Source organism: Pelobates fuscus, chromosome 3, assembly GCF_036172605.1.
Source record: "Pelobates fuscus isolate aPelFus1 chromosome 3, aPelFus1.pri, whole genome shotgun sequence".
Classification (NCBI taxonomy): Eukaryota; Metazoa; Chordata; class Amphibia; order Anura; family Pelobatidae; genus Pelobates; species Pelobates fuscus.
Genome location: NC_086319.1, coordinates 398285132 through 398304884, shown reverse-complemented (window position 1 = coordinate 398304884; position 19753 = coordinate 398285132). Strand labels below are relative to the sequence as shown.

The following is a 19753-nucleotide window of genomic DNA, read 5'->3' as shown; positions in this document are numbered from 1 at the left end:
CAAAATTATTTTATACCACATACTTTGGCATCTATTGGTGAAAAAATGGGGGCATGTTAAGGCACAATATGCACCTTATGAGATACCCTGGAGTGTCTACTTTTACAAATGGTAGGCCTTTGTGGGTTTTTTTTGAACAGTCAAACTGTTATAATACCCCAAATGGAAGCATAGGCTCATTAAATCCGTCTCTCAAAATTCTACTGTGAGTACTGAAAAGGACAGGTCTCCTATATGGCACTGTAGCTTCACGAACTAGTGCCAAAGACATACAATGGGGGTGTCATTTTACTCAGAAGACTTAGCTGAACATAATTTGGGGGGTTTGAACTTAGTGGCACATGTGAAATATACAAAATGCCCAGCACAAATGCAATCCATATGTAAAAAACGCACAAAATTATTTTTTACCACATACTTTGGCATCTATTGGTTAAAAAATGGGGGCATGTTAAGGCACAATATGCACCTTATGAGATACCCTGGAGTGTCTACTTTTACAAATGGTAGGCCTTTGTGGGTTTTTTTTGAACAGTCAAACTGTTATAATACCCCAAATGGAAGCATAGGCTCATTAAATCCGTCTCTCAAAATTCTACTGTGAGTACTGAAAAGGACAGGTCTCCTATATAGCACTGTAGCTTCACGAACTAGTGCCAGAGACATACAATGGGGGTGTCATTTTACTCAGAAGACTTAGCTGAACATAATTTGGGGGGTTTGAACTTAGTGGCACATGTGAAATATACAAAATGCCCAGCACAAATGCAATCCATATGTAAAAAACGCACAAAATTATTTTTTACCACATACTTTGGCATGTATTGGTAAAAAAATAGGGGCATGTTAAGGCACAATATGCACCTTATGAGATACCCTGGAGTGTCTACTTTTACAAATGGTAGGCATTTGGGTTTTTTTTTCGAACAGACAGACTGTTATAATACCCCAAATGGAAGCATAGGCTCATTAAATCCGTCTCTCAAAATTCTACTGTGAATACTGAAAAGGACAGGTCTCCTATATGGCACTGTAGCTTCACGAAATAGTGCCAAAGACATACAATTGGGGTACCGTTGTACTCAGCAGAAGTAACTGAACACATAATAAAACTTTGTACAGGAATAGCACACACCAACTTTACAAAATACACATGAGAATTTCTTTGTTATAAGTTTGTGTACGAAAACCCCCAAAAAACACAATTTTACTCCAATATTTAGCAGAGGTTGGCGGTAAAATAACTACGTAGAAAGTGTCAAAACAACCTTAGGTAAATAGCCTGGGGTGTCTACTTTATATAAATATATACTTTTGTGTGGCAATTTTGTTTTCTTTTATGGCTATTAGGCTTACAAGACAAACATACCAAATTCTAAAATCACTCCACATAAAAAGTGTATTTTACTCCTTGTGCTTTGTGACCTGTAACTACCAAAAAAACCTGAAAATCCCAGACACATTATATATTCTGTAATTCAGAACAACTAAATGAATTTTAATTTTAATTACTTTCCTTAACCTGCACTAATTATGTACACATTATTATGGCAAAAACTGTAAAAAAAACACACAAAAATTCATTTTTTTGCATATTTCTGTATTTTTTTAATAATAAATAAGCATTTATATATATATATGTGTTACATCAAATTAAAGCCCTTTCTGTCCTTTAAAAAACGGTATATAATATGTGTCGGTGCAATGAATAAGTAAAAAGCAAATTGCAGTTGAACGCAAATAGCAAAAAATGCAAAAAATGCCGTTGTCATTAAGTGAAAGACAAGCTTCTGAAGCTCTGTCCTTAAGGGGTTAATAAAGTACTTTAAGTTGAATTAGTTCAATTCCAGCTCTGCGGAATTTGTTGGTGCCATATAAGTAGTTAAGGAAATACTTAAGGAAAGGTTAAACTTTTAGTGATAAGATAAAATAATTAAACAACTTTGCAAAACACTTCTTTTGTATCTCAATTTAGTTTTATTATGGATATCTTTTTTTTCCTGTTGAGGCAGATCCCATTAGATCCAAACATGGGCCAGTGGCGCAATGGATAACGCGTCTGACTACGAATCAGAAGATTGTAGGTTCGACTCCTACCTGGCTCGGCCGCTGTGCCGTGATCGTATAGTGGTTAGTACTCTGCGTTGTGGCCGCAGCAACCCCGGTTCGAATCTGGGTCACGGCATCTCTATTTTCCTTCTCTTCAGCGCTAAGTACATTTTGACCCCAACTGTTAACCATGTGAGTGTCGGAGTTAAACAATATTTAAAATGCAAACAATGTAAATAGTGCCAAATATCTAATATTGCACTAAATCACAACAAAGTGTTAATTCTTGGTACCCCTTTAAAAGTCTAATTATAAATTGTAAACGCAACTGCAATATAACAACCATGATTTAATACATTGAACAATGTGATTATCCCAGAAAAAAACACAATAACAAACTTTTGAACTCTAAAGTAAAAATAGAAAAAGATATAATAGTGGAGACAACTTACTAACACAGCCAAAAATCTAATAAAGCAGTAAAGCATCTAGAGGCATTGGCAACTCACATGAACCACAGCCCACAATCTGGCTCTGGTTTATAAGCATTGGACTCTTAAATAGGTGACTCCCTCTCCTCTTCTTATTTATAGGTATCAGATCCACCTTTTCTCTAGGCACAGACTTCCGGCAGGTCATATATGTACATATAATATATTCATACAATAAAACAGGAAAAATGTGTATAGTGTAAAACCTTAATAAAATTATACCATATAGAATTACACTTGTGCACAGGAGTCTTGAAATTCAGCTCACAGAAATGCCTCTGGTGTCTGCCTGCCTAGAGACAACCCAACCCGCATGGTGCTTCCAAATTTTGGTATATAATATGACTCAAGAATCCAACTTGGAACAATCTCTGAAACACATTTCCCCCCTTAAAAAAGCTTCCTCAGTTAAATTGTGAAACGCATCTCAGAGATTGTTTTGTGATCTCTTTTAGCAGTTATTGTGCAATAGCTTATTTTTTTTTTTGTTTAATAAAGTACATTTAAGTTGAATTAGTTCAATTCCAGCTCTGCGGAATTTGTTGGTGCCATATAAGTAGTTAAGGAAATACTTAAGGAAAGGTTAAACTTTTAGTGATAAGATAAAATAATTAAACAACTTTGCAAAACACTTCTTTTGTATCTCAATTTAGTTTTATTATGGATATCTTTTTTTTCCTGTTGAGGCAGATCCCATTAGATCCAAACATGGGCCAGTGGCGCAATGGATAACGCGTCTGACTACGAATCAGAAGATTGTAGGTTCGACTCCTACCTGGCTTGGCCGCTGTGCCGTGATCGTATAGTGGTTAGTACTCTGCGTTGTGGCCGCAGCAACCCCGGTTCGAATCCCGGTCACGGCATCTCTATTTTCCTTCTCTTCAGCGCTAAGTACATTTTGACCCCAACTGTTAACCATGTGAGTGTCGGAGTTAAACAATATTTAAAATGCAAACAATGTAAATAGTGCTAAATATCTAATATTGCACTAAATCACAACAAAGTGTTAATTCTTGGTACCCCTTTAAAAGTCTAATTATAAATTGTAAACGCAACTGCAATATAACAACCATGATTTAATACATTGAACAATGTGATTATCCCAGAAAAAAACACAATAACAAACTTTTGAACTCTAAAGTAAAAATAGAAAAAGATATAATAGTGGAGACAACTTACTAACACAGCCAAAAATCTAATAAAGCAGTAAAGCATCTAGAGGCATTGGCAACTCACATGAACCACAGCCCACAATCTGGCTCTGGTTTATAAGCATTGGACTCTTAAATAGGTGACTCCCTCTCCTCTTCTTATTTATAGGTATCAGATCCACCTTTTCTCTAGGCACAGACTTCCGGCAGGTCATATATGTACATATAATATATTCATACAATAAAACAGGAAAAATGTGTATAGTGTAAAACCTTAATAAAATTATACCATATAGAATTACACTTGTGCACAGGAGTCTTGAAATTCAGCTCACAGAAATGCCTCTGGTGTCTGCCTGCCTAGAGACAACCCAACCCGCATGGTGCTTCCAAATTTTGGTATATAATATGACTCAAGAATCCAACTTGGAACAATCTCTGAAACACATTTCCCCCCTTAAAAAAGCTTCCTCAGTTAAATTGTGAAACGCATCTCAGAGATTGTTTTGTGATCTCTTTTAGCAGTTATTGTGCAATAGCTTATTTTTTTTTTTGTTTAATAAAGTACATTTAAGTTGAATTAGTTCAATTCCAGCTCTGCGGAATTTGTTGGTGCCATATAAGTAGTTAAGGAAATACTTAAGGAAAGGTTAAACTTTTAGTGATAAGATAAAATAATTAAACAACTTTGCAAAACACTTCTTTTGTATCTCAATTTAGTTTTATTATGGATATCTTTTTTTTCCTGTTGAGGCAGATCCCATTAGATCCAAACATGGGCCAGTGGCGCAATGGATAACGCGTCTGACTACGAATCAGAAGATTGTAGGTTCGACTCCTACCTGGCTCGGCTGCTGTGCCGTGATCGTATAGTGGTTAGTACTCTGCGTTGTGGCCGCAGCAACCCCGGTTCGAATCCGGGTCACGGCATCTCTATTTTCCTTCTCTTCAGCGCTAAGTATATTTTGACCCCAACTGTTAACCATGTGAGTGTCGGAGTTAAACAATATTTAAAATGCAAACAATGTAAATAGTGCCAAATATCTAATATTGCACTAAATCACAACAAAGTGTTAATTCTTGGTACCCCTTTAAAAGTCTAATTATAAATTGTAAACGCAACTGCAATATAACAACCATGATTTAATACATTGAACAATGTGATTATCCCAGAAAAAAACACAATAACAAACTTTTGAACTCTAAAGTAAAAATAGAAAAAGATATAATAGTGGAGACAACTTACTAACACAGCCAAAAATCTAATAAAGCAGTAAAGCATCTAGAGGCATTGGCAACTCACATGAACCACAGCCCACAATCTGGCTCTGGTTTATAAGCATTGGACTCTTAAATAGGTGACTCCCTCTCCTCTTCTTATTTATAGGTATCAGATCCACCTTTTCTCTAGGCACAGACTTCCGGCAGGTCATATATGTACATATAATATATTCATACAATAAAACAGGAAAAATGTGTATAGTGTAAAACCTTAATAAAATTATACCATATAGAATTACACTTGTGCACAGGAGTCTTGAAATTCAGCTCACAGAAATGCCTCTGGTGTCTGCCTGCCTAGAGACAACCCAACCCGCATGGTGCTTCCAAATTTTGGTATATAATATGACTCAAGAATCCAACTTGGAACAATCTCTGAAACACATTTCCCCCCTTAAAAAAGCTTCCTCAGTTAAATTGTGAAACGCATCTCAGAGATTGTTTTGTGATCTCTTTTAGCAGTTATTGTGCAATAGCTTATTTTTTTTGTTTAACCCCTTAACGACGAGTGACGGACGAGGTCCGTCACACGGGGGAATGCGTTAATGACGAGTGACGGACCTCGTCCGTCACGCGTTAAAATTAACGCCGCGATCGCGCAGTGCCGGCGATCGCGGGGTTAATGCTGTTGCTGGGTCCCTCCGAGTCAGGGGCAGACCGGCAGCAGCAAATCCGGATATCCCAGCCCATGTGATCGCTGTGATAGCCAGTCACAGCGGTCACAATGCTGCTGGGATATCTGATCCGCCTCCCTCCACCTCGTGTGGGTTTGTGAAGTGGAGAGAGACGGATCGGTGCTACATTGTGTCCCTGATTTATTGCAGAGTTATACTTAAGTATAAAATTCACTTTTGTGGAGTTAAAAAAAAAATTAACCCTTTCCCTGCTGCTTGATCACTGCTAGCAGTGATCAATATACAGGTCACAGTACTTTACTGTGATCTATTTTTTTTTTTTTACTTTCAAGGGTTAATTTTTAGGTTTTTTGTAACCCTAAGGGGTTAAATTTTATTATTTGATTTTATTAATTTGTGATTTAGTTATTTTGGTGGGTGGAATTTAGTGGGAATTAGGGTATAAAAAAAAAAAAAAAAAAAATTTTTTTTTTTTTGTTAGAGTTTTGTTAGCTGTGTTAGCTGTATTAACAATGTTTAGAAAGTATAGCGCGGAGGAGGCTTATGCCCTGTTAGCGGCAGACTCAGAGGCGACTGACACTGCCTCAGAGAGTGAAGCAGGGAGTGACGCAGGGGATGCAGGGGACATGGACTATGTGCCAGATACTGCAGGACCATCAGGAGAAATCGACGATTCCCCTAATGCTGACCATGGCGCAGATGACTGGGTACCCCCTAATAATTTTTCCCCAGACATCCCAGTGTTTACAGGCAATCCTGGCATACAGGCGGACCTGTCTGCCTATAGTGCGCTGGATGTTATGCAGCTGTTCTTGGGGGATGAGATTTTTGGGGAGATAGTCACCCAGACTAATCTCTATGCGGAGCAATATCTGGCACGCAATCCAGACTCTCTTATCTCTAGGAAAGAGAGATGGTACCCAACCAGTGTGCCAGAATTTAAACAATTCTGGGCACTGACCATGTTAATGGGGCTAATTAAAAAGCCCACAATTAGGATGTATTGGGCTAAACATCCTATTTGCAATACTCCTATTTTTGCCGAGACAATGACAAGGGAAAGATATGAAGACATACTAAGATTTATGCACTTTAGTGATAACAACAAGTGCCCCCCAAAAGGTGATCCGCAGTATGATCTTCTTTACAAACTACGCCCTTTAATTGCCCACTTTAACAGTAAATTTGCCGCTATATATACCCCCAATAAAAACATTTCCATTGACGAGTCCCTAATGAAGTTTAAGGGAAGACTGGGGTTTAGACAATATATCCCATCCAAAAGATCCCGATATGGGATCAAATTTTATAAACTATGTGAAAGTGGCAGTGGCTACGTATACACCTTCCGTGTATACGAAGGAAGGGATAGCCACCTTGATCCCCCAGGTTGCCCAGATACAGTAGGGACAAGTGGAAAAATTGTCTGGGACTTAATAATGCCACTACTTAATAAAGGTTATCATCTATACATCGATAACTTTTATAATAGCATCCCACTGTTACAAATGTTGTATTGCTTCGAGACCGTGGCCTGTGGCACTATTCGGAAGAGTCGCACAGGTTTCCCAAAGGCTCTAGCGAACAAAAAAATGAAAAGGGGGGAAACAGCAGCTCTCTGCCAGAATGAACTGCTGGCACTCAAGTACAGGGCGCAGTTCGTGGCAGAGACGAATATAAACGGGTGCCAGTCTGCATACGGCAATATAATCGGCATATGGGGGGCGTTGACCTGTCCGATCAACTGATGCAGCCATATTTGATCATGAGAAAGACCAGGGCATGGTATAAAAAAGTGGGCATATACCTTTTGCAGATGGCAATCCACAATGCCTTTGTTATTTTTAAAAAGGCAAATGCTGGGCTGAAAAGCACTTTTCTTTCTTTCCAGTTTGAGCTAATTTCTAAGCTGCTAGAATGCCACACAAGGAGACCATCAGTGGAGCCTAGCAGAAGAATGGAGGCAGGTCACTTCTGCTTTAAGATTCCACCAACCCCTAAAAAACAAAACCCCCAGAAAAGGTGCAGGGTGTGTTACAAGAGGGGCGTAAGAGTTGAGACCAGCTATTACTGCCCTGATTGCCCCTCTCAGCCCGGCCTATGTATTGGCCATTGTTTTAAAATTTTTCACACCCAGGCCGAATAAGTAGACCAGTTTTGGGGTGTGATTTTTGGTTACCGAATCTTGGCTTTGTCTACCGTTTATCCTGTCTTCTCTGATCCTTGACCTCGGCTTGTCCTATCGTTGTTCCGTTTCTCTTTACTCCTTTGACCTCGGCTTGTACCTTGACAATTCTCTGCTTGTATAGCCCGGCCATTCTAAGGACCGGTATTACAAGTTTCTCTCTCTGTGTTCTCTCTCTTTGTGGTCTGTCTGTGTTTTGGTTTCGGAATCCATGACAGCTTTGCCCGGGACGCAGATAACTGTGTACTACCCCCGGATAAGTTTACCCCAACTATTCTGTATATGGGGGTATCATTGCACTAAGATGACATAGCTGAGCAACATATTAGGTGTTATACTGCCGTAGCACTCATAAGGATAGCAAAATATACAGTAACATCTCCAAGTGTGTGTCAAAAAGGCAGAAAAAATGCTAATTGCAACTAGACTTGGTACAAACTAACAAAAAAATGATCCTACACTAAGGTTTAGAATATACCTTTTGAAATACCCTGGGGTGTCTACTTTAAGAAATGGTAGGCCTTTGTGGGGTAGTTTGAATTTAATACCTGCTAAGATGCTTGGAAATTGCACATAGGCCCAGCGTCAAAATTCAAAGTTCGGTAAAAACTGATATGGCTTGGTCTCCTATATGGCACTGTAGCTTCACAAAATAGTCCCAAAGACATACAATAGGGGTGTCATTTTACTCAGAAGACTTAGCTGAACATAATTTGGGGGGTATGAACTTAGTGGCACATGTGAAATATACAAAATGCCCAGCACAAATGCAATCCATATGTAAAAAACGCACAAAATAATTTTATACCACATACTTTGGCATCTATTGGTGAAAAAATGGGGGCATGTTAAGGCACAATATGCACCTTATGAGATACCCTGGAGTGTCTACTTTAAGAAATGGTAGGCCTTTGTGGGGTAGTTTGAATTTAAAACATGCTAAGATGCTTGGAAATTGCACATAGGCCCAGCGTCAAAATTCAAAGTTCGGTAAAAACTGATATGGCTTGGTCTCCTATATGGCACTGTAGCTTCACAAAATAGTCCCAAAGACATACAATAGGGGTGTCATTTTACTCAGAAGACTTAGCTGAACATAATTTGGGGGGTATGAACTTAGTGGCACATGTGAAATATACAAAATGCCCAGCACAAATGCAATCCATATGTAAAAAACGCACAAAATTATTTTATACCACATACTTTGGCATCTATTGGTGAAAAAATGGGGGCATGTTAAGGCACAATATGCACCTTATGAGATACCCTGGAGTGTCTACTTTTACAAATGGTAGGCCTTTGTGGGTTTTTTTTGAACAGTCAAACTGTTATAATACCCCAAATGGAAGCATAGGCTCATTAAATCCGTCTCTCAAAATTCTACTGTGAGTACTGAAAAGGACAGGTCTCCTATATGGCACTGTAGCTTCACGAACTAGTGCCAAAGACATACAATGGGGGTGTCATTTTACTCAGAAGACTTAGCTGAACATAATTTGGGGGGTTTGAACTTAGTGGCACATGTGAAATATAAAAAATGCCCAGCACAAATGCAATCCATATGTAAAAAACGCACAAAATTATTTTTTACCACATACTTTGGCATCTATTGGTGAAAAAATGGGGGCATGTTAAGGCACAATATGCACCTTATGAGATACCCTGGAGTGTCTACTTTTACAAATGGTAGGCCTTTGTGGGTTTTTTTTGAACAGTCAAACTGTTATAATACCCCAAATGGAAGCATAGGCTCATTAAATCCGTCTCTCAAAATTCTACTGAGTACAGAAAAGGACAGGTCTCCTTTATGGCACTGTAGCTTCACGAACTAGTGCCAAAGACATACAATGGGGGTGTCATTTTACTCAGAAGACTTAGCTGAACATAATTTGGGGGGTTTGAACTTAGTGGCACATGTGAAATATACAAAATGCCCAGCACAAATGCAATCCATATGTAAAAAGTGCACAAAATTATTTTATACCACATACTTTGGCAACTATTGGTGAAAAAATGGGGGCATGTTAAGGCACAATATGCACCTTATGAGATACCCTGGAGTGTCTACTTTTACAAATGGTAGGCCTTTGTATTTTTTTTTTTGAACAGTCAAACTGCTATAATACCCCCAAATGGAAGCATAGGCTCATTAAATCCGTCTCTCAAAATTCTACTGTGAGTACTGAAAAGGACAGGTCTCCTATATGGCACTGTAGCTTCACGAACTAGTGCCAAAGACATACAATGGGGGTGTCATTTTACTCAGAAGACTTAGCTGAACATAATTTGGGGGGTTTGAACTTAGTGGCACATGTGAAATATACAAAATGCCCAGCACAAATGCAATCCATATGTAAAAAATGCACAAAATTATTTTTTACCACATACTTTGGCATGTATTGGTAAAAAAATGGGGGCATGTTAAGGCGCAATATGCACCTTATGAGATACCCTGGAGTGTCTACTTTTACAAATGGTAGGCCTTTGGGGTTTTTTTTCGAACAGACAGACTGTTATAATACCCCAAATGGAAGCATAGGCTCATTAAATCCGTCTCTCAAAATTCTACTGTGAATACTGAAAAGGACAGGTCTCCTATATGGCACTGTAGCTTCACGAAATAGTGCCAAAGACATACAATGGGGGTACCGTTGTACTCAGCAGAAGTAACTGAACACATAATAAAACTTTGTACAGGAATAGCACACACCAACTTTACAAAATACACATGAGAAGTTCTTTGTTATAAGTTTGTGTACGAAAACCCCCAAAAAACACAATTTTACTCCAATATTTAGCAGAGGTTGGCGGTAAAATGGCTACGTAGAAAGTGTCAAAACAACCTTAGGTAAATAGCCTGGGGTGTCTACTTTATATAAATATATACTTTTGTGTGGCAATTTTGTTTTCTTTTATGGCTATTAGGCTTACAAGACAAACATACCAAATTCTAAAATCGCTCCACATAAAAAGTGTATTTTACTCCTTGTGCTTTGTGACCTGTAACTACCAAAAAAAACTGAAAATCCCAGACACATTATATATTCTGTAATTCAGAACAACTAAATGAATTTTAATTTTAATTACTTTCCTTAACCTGCACTAATTATGTACACATTATTATGGCAAAAACTGTAAAAAAAAACACACAAAAATTCATTTTTTTGCATATTTCTGTATTTTTTTAATAATAAATAAGCATTTATATATATATGTGTTACATCAAATTAAAGCCCTTTCTGTCCTTTAAAAAACGGTATATAATATGTGTCGGTGCAATGAATAAGTAAAAAGCAAATTGCAGTTGAACGCAAATAGCAAAAAATGCAAAAAATGCCGTTGTCATTAAGTGAAAGACAAGCTTCTGAAGCTCTGTCCTTAAGGGGTTAATAAAGTACTTTAAGTTGAATTAGTTCAATTCCAGCTCTGCGGAATTTGTTGGTGCCATATAAGTAGTTAAGGAAATACTTAAGGAAAGGTTAAACTTTTAGTGATAAGATAAAATAATTAAACAACTTTGCAAAACACTTCTTTTGTATCTCAATTTAGTTTTATTATGGATATCTTTTTTTTCCTGTTGAGGCAGATCCCATTAGATCCAAACATGGGTCAGTGGCGCAATGGATAACGCGTCTGACTACGAATCAGAAGATTGTAGGTTCGACTCCTACCTGGCTCGGCCGCTGTGCCGTGATCGTATAGTGGTTAGTACTCTGCGTTGTGGCCGCAGCAACCCCGGTTCGAATCCGGGTCACGGCATCTCTATTTTCCTTCTCTTCAGCGCTAAGTACATTTTGACCCCAACTGTTAACCATGTGAGTGTCGGAGTTAAACAATATTTAAAATGCAAACAATGTAAATAGTGCCAAATATCTAATATTGCACTAAATCACAACCAAGTGTTAATTCTTGGTACCCCTTTTAAAGTCTAATTATAAATTGTAAACGCAACTGCAATATAACAACCATGATTTAATACATTGAACAATGTGATTATCCCAGAAAAAACACAATAACAAACTTTTGAACTCTAAAGTAAAAATAGAAAAATATATAATAGTGGAGACAACTTACTAACACAGCCAAAAATCTAATAAAGCAGTAAAGCATCTAGAGGCATTGGCAACTGACATGAACCACAGCCCACAATCTGGCTCTGGTTTATAAGCATTGGACTCTTAAATAGGTGACTCCCTCTCCTCTTCTTATTTATAGGTATCAGATCCACCTTTTCTCTAGGCACAGACTTCCGGCAGGTCATATATGTACATATAATATATTCATACAATAAAACAGGAAAAATGTGTATAGTGTAAAACCTTAATAAAATTATACCATATAGAATTACACTTGTGCACAGGAGTCTTGAAATTCAGCTCACAGAAATGCCTCTGGTGTCTGCCTGCCTAGAGACAACCCAACCCGCATGGTGCTTCCAAATTTTGGTATATAATATGACTCAAGAATCCAACTTGGAACAATCTCTGAAACACATTTCCCCCCTTAAAAAAGCTTCCTCAGTTAAATTGTGAAACGCATCTCAGAGATTGTTTTGTGATCTCTTTTAGCAGTTATTGTGCAATAGCTTATTTTTTTTTTTGTTTAATAAAGTACATTTAAGTTGAATTAGTTCAATTCCAGCTCTGCGGAATTTGTTGGTGCCATATAAGTAGTTAAGGAAATACTTAAGGAAAGGTTAAACTTTTAGTGATAAGATAAAATAATTAAACAACTTTGCAAAACACTTCTTTTGTATCTCAATTTAGTTTTATTATGGATATCTTTTTTTTCCTGTTGAGGCAGATCCCATTAGATCCAAACATGGGCCAGTGGCGCAATGGATAACGCGTCTGACTACGTATCAGAAGATTGTAGGTTCGACTGCTACCTGGCTCGGCCGCTGTTCCGTGATCGTATAGTGGTTAGTACTCTGCGTTGTGGCCGCAGCAACCCCGGTTCGAATCCAGGTCACGGCATCTCTATTTTCCTTCTCTTCAGCGCTAAGTACATTTTGACCCCAACTGTTAACCATGTGAGTGTCGGAGTTAAACAATATTTAAAATGCAAACAATGTAAATAGTGCCAAATATCTAATATTGCACTAAATCACAACAAAGTGTTAATTCTTGGTACCCCTTTAAAAGTCTAATTATAAATTGTAAACGCAACTGCAATATAACAACCATGATTTAATACATTGAACAATGTGATTATCCCAGAAAAAAACACAATAACAAACTTTTGAACTCTAAAGTAAAAATAGAAAAAGATATAATAGTGGAGACAACTTACTAACACAGCCAAAAATCTAATAAAGCAGTAAAGCATCTAGAGGCATTGGCAACTCACATGAACCACAGCCCACAATCTGGCTCTGGTTTATAAGCATTGGACTCTTAAATAGGTGACTCCCTCTCCTCTTCTTATTTATAGGTATCAGATCCACCTTTTCTCTAGGCACAGACTTCCGGCAGGTCATATATGTACATATAATATATTCATACAATAAAACAGGAAAAATGTGTATAGTGTAAAACCTTAATAAAATTATACCATATAGAATTACACTTGTGCACAGGAGTCTTGAAATTCAGCTCACAGAAATGCCTCTGGTGTCTGCCTGCCTAGAGACAACCCAACCCGCATGGTGCTTCCAAATTTTGGTATATAATATGACTCAAGAATCCAACTTGGAACAATCTCTGAAACACATTTCCCCCCTTAAAAAAGCTTCCTCAGTTAAATTGTGAAACGCATCTCAGAGATTGTTTTGTGATCTCTTTTAGCAGTTATTGTGCAATAGCTTATTTTTTTTTGTTTAATAAAGTACATTTAAGTTGAATTAGTTCAATTCCAGCTCTGCGGAATTTGTTGGTGCCATATAAGTAGTTAAGGAAATACTTAAGGAAAGGTTAAACTTTTAGTGATAAGATAAAATAATTAAACAACTTTGCAAAACACTTCTTTTGTATCTCAATTTAGTTTTATTATGGATATCTTTTTTTTCCTGTTGAGGCAGATCCCATTAGATCCAAACATGGGCCAGTGGCGCAATGGATAACGCGTCTGACTACGAATCAGAAGATTGTAGGTTCGACTCCTACCTGGCTCGGCCGCTGTGCCGTGATCGTATAGTGGTTAGTACTCTGCGTTGTGGCCGCAGCAACCCCGGTTCGAATCCGGGTCACAGCATCTCTATTTTCCTTCTCTTCAGCGCTAAGTACATTTTGACCCCAACTGTTAACCATGTGAGTGTCGGAGTTAAACAATATTTAAAATGTAAATAGTGCCAAATATCTAATATTGCACTAAATCACAACAAAGTGTTAATTCTTGGTACCCCTTTAAAAGTCTAATTATAAATTGTAAACGCAACTGCAATATAACAACCATGATTTAATACATTGAACAATGTGATTATCCCAGAAAAAAACACAATAACAAACTTTTGAACTCTAAAGTAAAAATAGAAAAAGATATAATAGTGGAGACAACTTACTAACACAGCCAAAAATCTAATAAAGCAGTAAAGCATCTAGAGGCATTGGCAACTCACATGAACCACAGCCCACAATCTGGCTCTGGTTTATAAGCATTGGACTCTTAAATAGGTGACTCCCTCTCCTCTTCTTATTTATAGGTATCAGATCCACCTTTTCTCTAGGCACAGACTTCCGGCAGGTCATATATGTACATATAATATATTCATACAATAAAACAGGAAAAATGTGTATAGTGTAAAACCTTAATACAATTATACCATATAGAATTACACTTGTGCACAGGAGTCTTGAAATTCAGCTCACAGAAATGCCTCTGGTGTCTGCCTGCCTAGAGACAACCCAACCCGCATGGTGCTTCCAAATTTTGGTATATAATATGACTCAAGAATCCAACTTGGAACAATCTCTGAAACACATTTCCCCCCTTAAAAAAGCTTCCTCAGTTAAATTGTGAAACGCATCTCAGAGATTGTTTTGTGATCTCTTTTAGCAGTTATTGTGCAATAGCTTATTTTTTTTTGTTTAACCCCTTAACGACGAGTGACGGACGAGGTCCGTCACACGGGGGAATGCGTTAATGACGAGTGACGGACCTCGTCCGTCACGCGTTAAAATTAACGCCGCGATCGCGCAGTGCCGGCGATCGCGGGGTTAATGCTGTTGCTGGGTCCCTCCGAGTCAGGGGCAGACCGGCAGCAGCAAATCCGGATATCCCAGCCCATGTGATCGCTGTGATAGCCAGTCACAGCGGTCACAATGCTGCTGGGATATCTGATCCGCCTCCCTCCACCTCGTGTGGGTTTGTGAAGTGGAGAGAGATGGATCGGTGCTACATTGTGTCCCTGATTTATTGCAGAGTTATACTTAAGTATAAAATTCACTTTTGTGGAGTTAAAAAAAATTAACCCTTTCCCTGCTGCTTGATCACTGCTAGCAGTGATCAATATACAGGTCACAGTACTTTACTGTGATCTATTTTTTTTTTTTACTTTCAAGGGTTAATTTTTAGGTTTTTTGTAACCCTAAGGGGTTAAATTTTATTATTTGATTTTATTAATTTGTGATTTAGTTATTTTGGTGGGTGGAATTTAGTGGGAATTAGGGTATAAAAAAAAAAAAAAAAAAATTTTTTTTTTTTTTGTTAGAGTTTTGTTAGCTGTGTTAGCTGTATTAACAATGTTTAGAAAGTATAGCGCGGAGGAGGCTTATGCCCTGTTAGCGGCAGACTCAGAGGCGACTGACACTGCCTCAGAGAGTGAAGCAGGGAGTGACGCAGGGGATGCAGGGGACATGGACTATGTGCCAGATACTGCAGGACCATCAGGAGAAATCGACGATTCCCCTAATGCTGACCATGGCGCAGATGACTGGGTACCCCCTAATAATTTTTCCCCAGACATCCCAGTGTTTACAGGCAATCCTGGCATACAGGCGGACCTGTCTGCCTATAGTGCGCTGGATGTTATGCAGCTGTTCTTGGGGGATGAGATTTTTGGGGAGATAGTCACCCAGACTAATCTCTATGCGGAGCAATATCTGGCACGCAATCCAGACTCTCTTATCTCTAGGAAAGAGAGATGGTACCCAACCAGTGTGCCAGAATTTAAACAATTCTGGGCACTGACCATGTTAATGGGGCTAATTAAAAAGCCCACAATTAGGATGTATTGGGCTAAACATCCTATTTGCAATACTCCTATTTTTGCCGAGACAATGACAAGGGAAAGATATGAAGACATACTAAGATTTATGCACTTTAGTGATAACAACAAGTGCCCCCCAAAAGGTGATCCGCAGTATGATCTTCTTTACAAACTACGCCCTTTAATTGCCCACTTTAACAGTAAATTTGCCGCTATATATACCCCCAATAAAAACATTTCCATTGACGAGTCCCTAATGAAGTTTAAGGGAAGACTGGGGTTTAGACAATATATCCCATCCAAAAGATCCCGATATGGGATCAAATTTTATAAACTATGTGAAAGTGGCAGTGGCTACGTATACACCTTCCGTGTATACGAAGGAAGGGATAGCCACCTTGATCCCCCAGGTTGCCCAGATACAGTAGGGACAAGTGGAAAAATTGTCTGGGACTTAATAATGCCACTACTTAATAAAGGTTATCATCTATACATCGATAACTTTTATAATAGCATCCCACTGTTACAAATGTTGTATTGCTTCGAGACCGTGGCCTGTGGCACTATTCGGAAGAGTCGCACAGGTTTCCCAAAGGCTCTAGCGAACAAAAAAATGAAAAGGGGGGAAACAGCAGCTCTCTGCCAGAATGAACTGCTGGCACTCAAGTACAGGGCGCAGTTCGTGGCAGAGACGAATATAAACGGGTGCCAGTCTGCATACGGCAATATAATCGGCATATGGGGGGCGTTGACCTGTCCGATCAACTGATGCAGCCATATTTGATCATGAGAAAGACCAGGGCATGGTATAAAAAAGTGGGCATATACCTTTTGCAGATGGCAATCCACAATGCCTTTGTTATTTTTAAAAAGGCAAATGCTGGGCTGAAAAGCACTTTTCTTTCTTTCCAGTTTGAGCTAATTTCTAAGCTGCTAGAATGCCACACAAGGAGACCATCAGTGGAGCCTAGCAGAAGAATGGAGGCAGGTCACTTCTGCTTTAAGATTCCACCAACCCCTAAAAAACAAAACCCCCAGAAAAGGTGCAGGGTGTGTTACAAGAGGGGCGTAAGAGTTGAGACCAGCTATTACTGCCCTGATTGCCCCTCTCAGCCCGGCCTATGTATTGGCCATTGTTTTAAAATTTTTCACACCCAGGCCGAATAAGTAGACCAGTTTTGGGGTGTGATTTTTGGTTACCGAATCTTGGCTTTGTCTACCGTTTATCCTGTCTTCTCTGATCCTTGACCTCGGCTTGTCCTATCGTTGTTCCGTTTCTCTTTACTCCTTTGACCTCGGCTTGTACCTTGACAATTCTCTGCTTGTATAGCCCGGCCATTCTAAGGACCGGTATTACAAGTTTCTCTCTCTGTGTTCTCTCTCTTTGTGGTCTGTCTGTGTTTTGGTTTCGGAATCCATGACAGCTTTGCCCGGGACGCAGATAACTGTGTACTACCCCCGGATAAGTTTACCCCAACTATTCTGTATATGGGGGTATCATTGCACTAAGATGACATAGCTGAGCAACATATTAGGTGTTATACTGCCGTAGCACTCATAAGGATAGCAAAATATACAGTAACATCTCCAAGTGTGTGTCAAAAAGGCAGAAAAAATGCTAATTGCAACTAGACTTGGTACAAACTAACAAAAAAATGATCCTACACTAAGGTTTAGAATATACCTTTTGAAATACCCTGGGGTGTCTACTTTAAGAAATGGTAGGCCTTTGTGGGGTAGTTTGAATTTAATACCTGCTAAGATGCTTGGAAATTGCACATAGGCCCAGCGTCAAAATTCAAAGTTCGGTAAAAACTGATATGGCTTGGTCTCCTATATGGCACTGTAGCTTCACAAAATAGTCCCAAAGACATACAATAGGGGTGTCATTTTACTCAGAAGACTTAGCTGAACATAATTTGGGGGGTATGAACTTAGTGGCACATGTGAAATATACAAAATGCCCAGCACAAATGCAATCCATATGTAAAAAACGCACAAAATAATTTTATACCACATACTTTGGCATCTATTGGTGAAAAAATGGGGGCATGTTAAGGCACAATATGCACCTTATGAGATACCCTGGAGTGTCTACTTTAAGAAATGGTAGGCCTTTGTGGGGTAGTTTGAATTTAAAACATGCTAAGATGCTTGGAAATTGCACATAGGCCCAGCGTCAAAATTCAAAGTTCGGTAAAAACTGATATGGCTTGGTCTCCTATATGGCACTGTAGCTTCACAAAATAGTCCCAAAGACATACAATAGGGGTGTCATTTTACTCAGAAGACTTAGCTGAACATAATTTGGGGGGTATGAACTTAGTGGCACATGTGAAATATACAAAATGCCCAGCACAAATGCAATCCATATGTAAAAAACGCACAAAATAATTTTATACCACATACTTTGGCATCTATTGGTGAAAAAATGGGGGCATGTTAAGGCACAATATGCACCTTATGAGATACCCTGGAGTGTCTACTTTTACAAATGGTAGGCCTTTGTGGGTTTTTTTTGAACAGTCAAACTGTTATAATACCCCAAATGGAAGCATAGGCTCATTAAATCCATCTCTCAAAATTCTACTGTGAGTACTGAAAAGGACAGGTCTCCTATATGGCACTGTAGCTTCACGAACTAGTGCCAAAGACATACAATGGGGGTGTCATTTTACTCAGAAGACTTAGCTGAACATAATTTGGGGGGTTTGAACTTAGTGGCACATGTGAAATATACAAAATGCCCAGCACAAATGCAATCCATATGTAAAAAACGCACAAAATTATTTTTTACCACATATTTTGGCATCTATTGGTGAAAAAATGGGGGCATGTTAAGGCACAATATGCACCTTATGAGATACCCTGGAGTGTCTACTTTTACAAATGGTAGGCCTTTGTGGTTTTTTTTTGAACAGTCAAACTGTTATAATACCCCAAATGGAAGCATAGGCTCATTAAATCCGTCTCTCAAAATTCTACTGAGTACAGAAAAGGACAGGTCTCCTTTATGGCACTGTAGCTTCACGAACTAGTGCCAAAGACATACAATGGGGGTGTCATTTTACTCAGAAGACTTAGCTGAACATAATTTGGGGGGTTTGAACTTAGTGGCACATGTGAAATATACAAAATGCCCAGCACAAATGCAATCCATATGTAAAAAGTGCACAAAATTATTTTATACCACATACTTTGGCAACTATTGGTGAAAAAATGGGGGCATGTTAAGGCACAATATGCACCTTATGAGATACCCTGGAGTGTCTACTTTTACAAATGGTAGGCCTTTGTATTTTTTTTTTTTTGAACAGTCAAACTGCTATAATACCCCCAAATGGAAGCATAGGCTCATTAAATCCGTCTCTCAAAATTCTACTGTGAGTACTGAAAAGGACAGGTCTCCTATATGGCACTGTAGCTTCACGAACTAGTGCCAAAGACATACAATGGGGGTGTCATTTTACTCAGAAGACTTAGCTGAACATAATTTGGGGGGTTTGAACTTAGTGGCACATGTGAAATATACAAAATGCCCAGCACAAATGCAATCCATATGTAAAAAATGCACAAAATTATTTTTTACCACATACTTTGGCATGTATTGGTAAAAAAATGGGGGCATGTTAAGGCGCAATATGCACCTTATGAGATACCCTGGAGTGTCTACTTTTACAAATGGTAGGCCTTTGGGGTTTTTTTTCGAACAGACAGACTGTTATAATACCCCAAATGGAAGCATAGGCTCATTAAATCCGTCTCTCAAAATTCTACTGTGAATACTGAAAAGGACAGGTCTCCTATATGGCACT

General features: G+C 38.6%; 7 non-coding genes across 7 annotated transcripts; all 7 read left to right on the top strand.

The window, feature by feature from the left end:
• Nucleotides 1–2032: 2032 nt before the first annotated feature.
• TRNAR-ACG (transfer RNA arginine (anticodon ACG)) lies at nucleotides 2033–2105 on the top strand. Its single transcript has one exon. It is a non-coding gene; the product is annotated as a tRNA-Arg (tRNA).
• A 1145-nt stretch (nucleotides 2106–3250) lies between these two features.
• On the top strand, nucleotides 3251–3323 carry TRNAR-ACG (transfer RNA arginine (anticodon ACG)). The gene has a single exon. It is a non-coding gene; the product is annotated as a tRNA-Arg (tRNA).
• A 1145-nt stretch (nucleotides 3324–4468) lies between these two features.
• On the top strand, nucleotides 4469–4541 carry TRNAR-ACG (transfer RNA arginine (anticodon ACG)). The gene has a single exon. It is a non-coding gene; the product is annotated as a tRNA-Arg (tRNA).
• Nucleotides 4542–4549: 8 nt separating this feature from the next.
• Nucleotides 4550–4621, top strand: TRNAH-GUG (transfer RNA histidin (anticodon GUG)). Its single transcript has one exon. It is a non-coding gene; the product is annotated as a tRNA-His (tRNA).
• Nucleotides 4622–11398: 6777 nt separating this feature from the next.
• TRNAR-ACG (transfer RNA arginine (anticodon ACG)) lies at nucleotides 11399–11471 on the top strand. The gene has a single exon. It is a non-coding gene; the product is annotated as a tRNA-Arg (tRNA).
• Nucleotides 11472–11479: 8 nt separating this feature from the next.
• Nucleotides 11480–11551, top strand: TRNAH-GUG (transfer RNA histidin (anticodon GUG)). The gene has a single exon. It is a non-coding gene; the product is annotated as a tRNA-His (tRNA).
• A 2280-nt stretch (nucleotides 11552–13831) lies between these two features.
• Nucleotides 13832–13904, top strand: TRNAR-ACG (transfer RNA arginine (anticodon ACG)). The gene has a single exon. It is a non-coding gene; the product is annotated as a tRNA-Arg (tRNA).
• Nucleotides 13905–19753: the final 5849 nt, after the last annotated feature.